The sequence below is a fragment of the Labeo rohita genome, unplaced genomic scaffold (assembly GCF_022985175.1).
Source record: "Labeo rohita strain BAU-BD-2019 unplaced genomic scaffold, IGBB_LRoh.1.0 scaffold_1927, whole genome shotgun sequence".
Classification (NCBI taxonomy): Eukaryota; Metazoa; Chordata; class Actinopteri; order Cypriniformes; family Cyprinidae; genus Labeo; species Labeo rohita.
This window is the reverse complement of record NW_026128140.1, coordinates 1-10000: the sequence shown is the minus strand read 5'-3', so window position 1 is coordinate 10000 and position 10000 is coordinate 1. Positions and strand designations below refer to the sequence as shown.

General features: G+C 33.9%; 1 pseudogene; it reads left to right on the top strand.

Moving 5' to 3' along the window:
- The window catches only part of LOC127159126 (receptor-type tyrosine-protein phosphatase C-like), a 12218-nt pseudogene extending 2235 nt beyond the window's left edge, over nucleotides 1-9983 (top strand).
- The last annotated feature ends 17 nt before the right edge of the window (nucleotides 9984-10000 follow it).

The window sequence follows — 10000 nt, the reverse complement described above, 5'->3', positions numbered from 1 at the left end:
GTGAGGTCCCCATGAGGAAACAGGCTTATAAATCATGTAGAATGAGTTTTTTTTATTTATGAGAAAAACAAATTTGTGCAAGTCTCCTGTGAGGGCTAGGTTTAGGTGTAACCAGACAGAAAAACCTCACCCGTTTGTACAGTATAAAAACCATTACGCCTATGGAATGTCCCCAGAAAACTTGTAAACACAACATGTGTGTGTGTGTGTGTGTGTGTAATAATGCAGTGTGTGTGTACAAGTTTGTCAGTTTTATGTAGCTTGTGTCGTTTAAATCAATGTGTACAGTTTTTTTTTATATCTTAGTGTTATTGGAGAATTTTAAAGACATTTTAGTATAATAAACACCTGGTACTATGTTGGGTCATCACATGACTCCATTTTTTATTTTTGTAAAAGTATTTATAAGAAAAACATTTTATTTGATCAAATAACCATTACCGTTTAGGCAATCTTACTGAACTCAATAAGCAGACAAACACATCAGACGCACCTGCACGCATCTCACAACAACAAAACACCAGCACCACTGCGTATATTATAGCCCAAACACTCTTCAAGTATTCTCACAATTTTATGCCAGAATGGCTGAACAAAGGAGCATTCCCAAATCATATGTAAATAAGTGCCTTCTTCTTCCTTACATTTCCAACATAGACTATTTCCAGCTATTAATAATAATATCTATGTACTATTTTGTAATGAATAAAATTCCCCCTAGCTTCTGTTATGTTCTTACCCACATTAGATAGGCCAGATCCAGCCTATCTAATGTGATCCCCAAATCCTTCTGCCATATTGTTTTCAGGTTATTACAAGTATCTGCATTTACATTAAGCATTAATTTGTAACACATAGAAGCCATTTGGGTTTCAAAGGGTAACTTAAGATAGGCATACACAGTGTTATCACTTGCATTAAATTTGTTCTTAACACAGTGTCTGATCTCCAAAAATTTCCTTGGCCGACAATATTGTATTTTTTCACCAATTCAGAATATGACATAAAAATTCCATTCTCATATAGATCGCCAGTTTCAGTTATCCCTGTAAGCTGCCATTGTCATGCCATTAGTCATTGCTGCCGCCCTAGGATTTTTAAATAATAAACTAACCCATGTCCTAAAAAAAAAAAAACAAACCCGAAATCCGGGGCTGAAATTAGGGCCGTGGTCAAAAAGCCCCACTCCACCCTATCGAAAGCCTTTTCGGCATCTAGGGATATAGCTGAGATCGGGGTGTTCTCTGAAGCATTTAGCCACATCAGACGAATTAGCCTTCTCACATTATCGGTTGATGACCTTCCCTTGATGAAGCCCACTTGGTCCTTGTGAATTATACTGGTAGAACCTTCTCCAGCCGTGAAGCCAAAATTTTTGCCAACACCTTACAGTCCACATTAATAAGGCTTACCGGTCTAAAATTAGGAGTGAGGCTGGATATGCCAGTGTATATCTGACACTGATGCTTCTCAGCATTTGTCTGTTTTTCTTTAACATATGTCACGTAAATAAATTAGTATTGTTGGGATTATGCAGTTTATGTCCCAACTAGTCAAACAGTTGTTTTTGTATTATTATTATCATTATTATTATTATTATTTTATGTTTACACAATAATGATGTAGTAAAAATCTTGGGTTTATATATATATATATATATATATATATATATATACTTTTTTTTTTTTTGCATTTTTGAAAAGTTTTGTGTACAGATGACAATGTTGTCAAAACGATGCTGTTCACACGGATCATGAAAGACAGAGACGATCAAAAATTTGCACTTTAAAACCCGTTTTCAAATGCAAAAAAAGTTTACTGCTTTTAATTGAAAACAGTGTTATGTAACTAAAAATGTGTTGAACAAAGTCACCTTGATGAATTTACTGGCTGAATGAGACAACTTCCATTTAGTGAACAAATTAATTGAAACTGACAAAGTCGAGTTTTTAAGATAATTGTTTAGAAAAGCATCAGGAATTCATCGGGTAAAATGTTTTTTTTGTTTGTTTGTTTTATTTTGTTTTTGCAGTGTGATAATACTAACACAAATATATTTTAAGAAGTTTTTTTTTTTTTTTTTTGAACAAAAATGTGTATTTGTAAATAAATTTGCATATTGTGGAGCTTATCATTATTTATTTTTTTTTATGTTTTTTGTTGTTGTTGTTGTTGTTGTTTTTTTTTTCACTTAATCATTATCATTTACGGAACGTTTTTGATTCTCAGTGTCAAAATCGGAAAAATACAGACAAGCAAACTTACTCTCATGCAACACTTCACATCAACACAACACCAGCACTGCCACTGGTAACAGTGTAATATTGATGTGTTTCAGAATTACATTAAATAACACACAATAATCATAAGTTGTTTTACCCTAAGCTACAGGCCTCTCACCCACAAGCACTCCTTCACAAACCCAATTAACAACAATGAAAGGTAATAGTACATTAGTTCAGCGTTTCTCAACTCCAGTCCTCGCGCCCCCCCCGCTATGCTTATTTTGCGTGTCTCTTCTAGTTAACACACCTGATTCAGATAACCAGCTCGTTATCATGAGCTACGTGCATGAACTGTGTTCCGATTGACATGATCCCTAAATAGTGTTCATTGCTCCCTGCTCCCTGAGTTTGCTTCACTTCGGAACGTTCCTTTATGGATTTGCGCTGCGCCGCTGCCTGCAGCGTCTTCACACACAGACGAAACTTACTAGAGAAGTGTGAAATGTGACATCATATACCTCTGTAAATAAATACAATTTAAATTCACCTCTCGCACTCTTTAATGCCCTTTAAATGGAACGTATACACTCATGTCGAACTGGAATCATGGCGGAATATCCAGTGATGTCCACTTCGCAGGGCACTTCATGGTCGAATAGAACAATTGCCGTACGTGATAAGAGATACATTCAAAATTAGCATAGTGGGGGGGGGCGCGAGGACTGGAGTTGAGAAACACTGCATTAGTTAGTTTACACCTGTTGTATATCAATGCATTTGTTTTGTGAAATGCTGTAAGCTACATTAGTTTGCAGTTTTTTTAATATCCTGGTCAGCTATTTTAACTCTGTCATTGTTCACTACCTGCCTCGACAAGGTGTAGGGAATAACACCATCTCACTTCCAAGCACTGAATCTCCCACCTCCACGCATTCCAGCTCAACCTTACCCTCACCCTCACCCACCACCATCTTCACGGGTAACACCACAACATTTGTGCTCTCTGTAAAATAACTATTTATGTAATAAAATTGCATTATGATGATTCATTTGTGATTGTGCTCTTTCCTCAGATACCACAGAAATGCCATGTAAGTACTGGTTCATTACACCAGATGTATTAAGTCAACTTTATTTGTGCTGTTCAAGACATATAATTCACTGCTTATGAATTTGTGAATGTTCATATGCGTTTAAACACAGGTCAGTATAACCTTATAGAGAGAGGCAATGAAGGAATTTCCCATGTGGTAAATATCATTGACTCCAAAAACCAAGAGAACACAATCAGGATAAAGACTAAGGACAGTGAAAGGAATATCACTGTCAAAATTAGATCTGACCTACCTGCCAAAATACTGTTTAAATGGTTAAAACCATGCACTAATTACAGTGTCACAGTAGATAACTGCAAAGCCATCGGAGTAAACCATTTCAACTGGAGTGGTAAGTGATTCACAGGCAGAAATGTTCCATAATTGCAAACGCCCTATTTAACACATTTAACATGAGTGGTTTTCACCTAATTGTCTCAAACGTTGAAGTATTTTATTTCAAGAAGGTAAAAAATAGGAAAAATGATTAACTAATTAGATTTATTTTAAACATAAGTCAAACATGAGTGAACATTAAAAAAATAGCATGTGTGTTACAAATGATGTCATTTTCACATATTTTAATGGCTTATTCACTGTACCATTTTGTGCAATATTTTGGGGTCAATAAGGTGTACTCTAAATGGAGATAGTTGTGTTGCCATACTCTTGATGTTTCTAGTTTCAGTGAAAAAAATGGATAATTGATGTATATTAAATTATACAAGAGAATCAGATGATTTTCAGATAAATTGTTAGACTGACAGTGCTACAACTCACCCTGTGTTACAATCATCCCTGACAATATAATATGGGCAAAATAGCTGTACAGTTTACATACATTATGTTAGGACTATTTATTGTTTTTAGGAAAGTAATGTCTCTGATTCTATCCTTATTTCTTTTTAGACAATGGAAGTAAAAACCATTCTGCAGAACGTATGGGTGATAAGCAAGTGTGTTTTAAAGATATCAAGTGGAATTTGTCAAAATGTGTTGATATAACAACTGAAGACTCCTGTGTTGAAAAGCCCATTCACATAGATCTAGAAACATGCAGGTACACAATGAATGTCACCATGCCCCCAGGTAAGCATTTAATGTATTGAATAGATATATCAGATATATCATGCAGCTATTTATTTTTTAATGAGACTCCCAACAGCAGTCCTGATTTGATGTGATATGCTGATACATGTTCAGAGTGACATTATTTACACTACAGAGTGCATTTATTTCACTTATCAACAGAATGTGTTTTTGTTGTTGTTGTTGTTTTCAGTCACACCTGAAATAACCTTCAATGAAACTATTCCCACTAAGTTTGTATGGAGTAATAAACCAGTCGGTTCAGACAATGTAACGAGTCAGTGTAAAGGCACATTTAAGGTCCATTGCACTAATGGCATTGGTAAGTAATGTAATGTTTTATGTTAAGCAGCACTGTAAATGCATAATGTTATATTTTTGAACATATTTACTTTGATGCATATAGTAAGCACATGAATACTGCAGATGATTGAAAAAGCGGTCTCTTCTTACTTTATTAGCGTATGATTTGGACAAGGATGTGTTTTTGGAACCTTTCAAAAAATATAATTGCACTGGAAAATATAAATATTACAATACTTCCATTGATAGCAGTCCAAAACCATTTGACAGCCGTTGCGGTGAGTTGCTGATATGGTTACCAATACCCACACCTGCACTTTTTACAATTTATGATGTTTATAATAATTTCATCACTAGTATGCTCATGCTAATTTCATCCCTAGTATTTTATACAAAGATACTTTTTACATATTTAATCAATGGTACAGCTTGATTGAAAATTAGGCATAAAAAATGTATTGTCTACAGGTGATATTTACACTTTTTCTTCACACATCACATATCATATTTCATCTCAGTCGCTTCACTAATGCTTTTGTTTACTTAATAAACAAGTTAAAAAAAACTAACATTTGAAAAACTATGTTAGTGGCAAAAAGTAGTTCATCACAGTTTATCAGTTTGGTAAGCAGTTAAATAAATATTTTTTTCATAATATATATTGACGTGCTGTATGTTTATGTAATTTGTTGTTTGAATTATCTTAGTTTCAAATGTAATAATATTTTTTTTTAATTGAAAGTCTGGGTCTGGACAGGTGGGAAACAAAATCATAAAAGGCATTTGAAAAAAATAACATGAAGTAAAGTAAAAAGTCACAAAATTCATGATTTGCTTTATGATATGATTTTTTTCTTGCTTTCTTCCTTTCTTTTACAGATTGGATAAATGAAACTGTGTTTGATGAAGTAACAAACAACTCAATTGTGATCACATGGACTTTGTCCCCAGGGCATAAATGCAGAGGAATTACATGGGAAGATTTTTCAGGCACTTGTCAAAGCCCCCATGAAAAGAGTTAGTATTTTCTATAGTGCCAATTCTTATCACTGAAATTTAATTTTGAAATGATCAGGTGTTTTAATCTTTGCATATGTAAATCCATTGAAAGGTATAGTTACACTTACATAATTTACTCACTCATTGTCATTCCAAAAATATTTTATTTAATTCAAATTTTTTTTTTGTTTGTTTGTTTTTTTTTTTTTTTGAAAAATAATTTAAGTATCTTTTTCATAGAGCAACAGTCGTAGTGACCAGGGCTACTATAAAAAAGCCCAAAAAAAATTCATTGTTGTTACAGCCATTTATGGACTTCATTCCCTTTTTGGATAATGCTTGAAGCTTGACAACAGTGGTCACTATTAATTAAATGGAAAACTAAATCCATGTTAAAACTATTTTTGGGTGAACTATCCCTTTAAGTATTGATTTGTTCTGTTGTGATTCACTAATTTGGTTTTTTTTTTTTTTTTTTCCAGCTACAGAGTGTAATAAACTAAGTTCCACACCTCCAAGATGCAAATTTGATGGTTTACGTCCATATACCGATTACACATGCAAACTTTTAGCCAAGGTCAACAAATCCATCGGCTACAACTTGGAATATACCAGTGGTTTTAAAAAACAAAAAACAAATTCTATGAGTAAGTGCAATCATTTTTGAATATGTTTTATAATTGTAACTCCGGTACGTAATCTTGGCGTACATTTGTTACCTGCTGTACATAATTTAAACTGCTGAAAAGTATGATTCTATTGACATGTTTATGGCTTTTCCTGATAATTTAGTAGTGAATCATTAATACTTGTGATAATTTCTTCACAGTAATGTTTTGAATCTGAATTGATATTTTGTCCTACAGCTAATTTGAGAAAATGTATTGTTTTATTTTTTACCCTCTTTTTTCCTAAAGTATCATATATTTTGACGATTATTGCTTTCTTTACTTCACACTGAATGGCTTAATCCCTTTACTGCTCATTTTATTTCTCACAGTTCTGTAGTTCTTGTTTAAAGTTATCTTAAGTTATCTGTGTAAAGTCGTCTCGTGGCATTGCAGTAGTAATTAGTAACACTGTTCAGTTTTTTAGACTAGTAAATGCAGAAATACAAGATCACGCAAGATCATGCTCTAAAGATGTATTGTCAAATAATCAGTATCAAATCACATTAACTGTTTTTTCTATTTATGTATTTTAATAGAACCCAATTTTGGAGGCGATAAAGAAGTACAAGTGAAAGTAACATCTCATAATTCTTTTGATGTGACATGCAAAGACTTGAGTCAAAAAGACTGGAATGGACCACAGGGAATATATATAGCCCAGCTCAAAAGTAATAGACCACCTGTAGTTCTAGAAAATGAGAAATGTTCATTTACGTTTGAAAATCTTTACTACCACACGGATTATACTATTAAGGTATTTATTTATTTATTTATTTTTGCAGTGAGAGTGACATTATAGTGTTTTGATTTGTGTTTCACAGTATTATTTGTTTATTGATTTATTTAATTCAGATTACAGCCCGGAATGGAAATGGTGATGTGGCTGCTGTTAATGCTTTCCAATCCACTAGCTGTAAGAACAACCTTTTCTATTTTTATATTATCATCATTATTGTCACATTATCATTAATTAAGGGTTACCCTCTGGGGTCTGAGGTGATTTTGGGGCCCTTTAGATGTTTTGACATGCCCTGACATTTGTGCTTATTTCAGTTACTTATAACATACTACGAGCCAACATATAATATTTTGTATTCAGCACAAACGGTGCTACAGTAATATGTGAGCAAGATGGATGTACATGTTTGCATTTTTTAGGAAAAAAAACTATGCGTGGTTAGTAAGTTTTGGGAAAATAAATGTAGCTGAAATAAGGCCATACAACTCATACTGAATAGTCCTGAACAAGGCTTTTGAGTAATCACTCTTGTAGGCTAGAATATTTACTTCAAAATAATGTGAAAATGATCGTGCTTACTCTTTCACAGAAAACAATATATTGATGTAAATTTTCTAAGACATGTTTTGTGATAGAAAGCCATATGTGAGGGAGGGATAATGGCCATGAATATTTAGTGATTCACACCTGAGAGACAAAAGGCCGTCCCCTAATGGCCCATCACTGTGACTGTCACTATGAGGCAGGTAACAAAGAATGAGAGGAAAGTAAGATAATGGGGGCTTTTGGTCATTTGTATTTTATTTACAACACAATATAATCAAAACATAAATAATGATGGTCAAAGATTATTATTGTACTCATTGATCTAACCACAGAGATGTGAACAGACCTTGTGTCATTCTTGTTCAGCAAGTCAAACTAGTAAACCATACCTGATATTTAAGTGTTTGCTGCTTCTTTCCATGGATTCAATGTAAAAAAAAAAAAAAAAAAAAAAAAAAAAACATAGTCACAGAGCTTATTTTACCATAGAAAATCAGTGAAAAATGAAAAATAACATTTGATGTTGGTACAGCGCTCTCAGAAGTTTGAAAAGACAGTAAAAATCAGCAAGATTCATCTGTTGTGCAGGTATCAAATCACTAAAAAACAAAAACAAAAAACATCTCTGAAGACGTTAATATCAGAAGAATCTGTATATAACGATCTTGTAGTCACAGATTCACGCATACTTTGTACTATGTAAAAAGGACATTTTATATCTGAGAAACAAATTATGGTTTAGCACATTATAAAACTCTATTAGGGAACAAATTATTAATAATAAACATGATCTAGACATACTTCGACTCGTAGCTTTCATCGTGTTACAGTGTACACTCATATTACTTTTCTATCGTATTTTCTTTTATATTATATAGAACATGAAAACTTGGTCGCGTCGTAAGAAATTTAGATACAATGAACTACATATAATTTTCACATTTCTCCTGTCTTTGTGCACAGTATTTAGGTTTATTTTATTGACGCATTTCGAAAAGCCGTTCAGTTTTTATTGTGAGTGTGCACAAATAAAAGTATACATTTAATGGTTTCCAATGATGTATAACACTTATTTGTGTGACCAAAATCGACAGAGTATTTTTAGTGTCTTTCGCACTGATCTTAAAAAACATGAGCTGATCACACTGGCGTGATCGTCGACCCCAGGGAGTTAACCATCAGAAAGTGTACTGGCATTTTGATTTCTCTTGCTCTGTTTTCATTTAATCTTACCTGTTCTTATGCATCTAATCAGTCAGTCCTGTTGCCAGTGAGTTTCCACCCTCAGAAAGATCCCTAAGCTGTTTTTTAACTGCAGAGACAGCAGAGCCTTGAGAGACTCTCACATTCAGCTTTGTGTTAAGGACCTTTCTCACCAGGAAGTTGTATTTTCATTAATACCACACACTATACCACACATCTGTGTCATGTCCTTTCAGATCAGAATCTAATTTTTGCTACATCCATTGCACCCATAGTAAGAGCAGCAACTTCAAAAGATGCACATTTTAAACTAAAATCACCTCCACTTGAACTGGTGATCATTTAAAGTGGCACTCAGTAATTTATTTATTTTATTTATTTATTATTATTTCTTTGTTTTACCATGGTCAGTATATACCAGTATATGGCCAGTATTTGAATGTTGAGCAGCAAGCTCATTGGCTGCTGATGCAACAGAAGCCATTTGATTACTAGCAGGTTTAGTTAGGAACTTATTAGCCAATGCCATCTTGACAGAGCTTTGTTTGTATTCTGCAAATGAAAGTGTTCAGAAATATAGCAAGATTCAGCAGTTTTACAAAAATACTGTAAGCAGTTTATTCAGCCTAGTTGAATCTGTAAATATGTTCCTTCCTCAGACAATGACAAGGCTGTTGTTGGATTCTTGGCATTTCTAATCATTGTGACATCAGTTGCGCTCCTCTTCGTGCTCTTCAAAATTTACCTCCTGAAAAGAAAGCGGTCAGTGTCACAGTTTCTCGCAGCTGCTCTTTGAACCCTGTCATTACCATGTTTTCTGTAAACATTCATCAAATGTTCATCTATGTTTCTGATGGGATTTCTCACCACAGGACTACTGAGGATGAAGAGATTCTTCTTACACGTATGTTATTCACTCCTATCAATCAATTTCTTGTATTCCAAAAGTAAATTGCTTTTAGAATCTGATGTTTTTCGGTCCTCCAGCAGAACCCTTGCGCAGAGTCGAGCCCATCTATGCTGACGGTTTAATAGATGCTTACAAGAGCAAGATCGCTGATGAGAGCCGTCTGTTCATGGATGAGTTTCAGGTGATTCTCTATACCACAAATCTGCAGAAGCTACATTTAC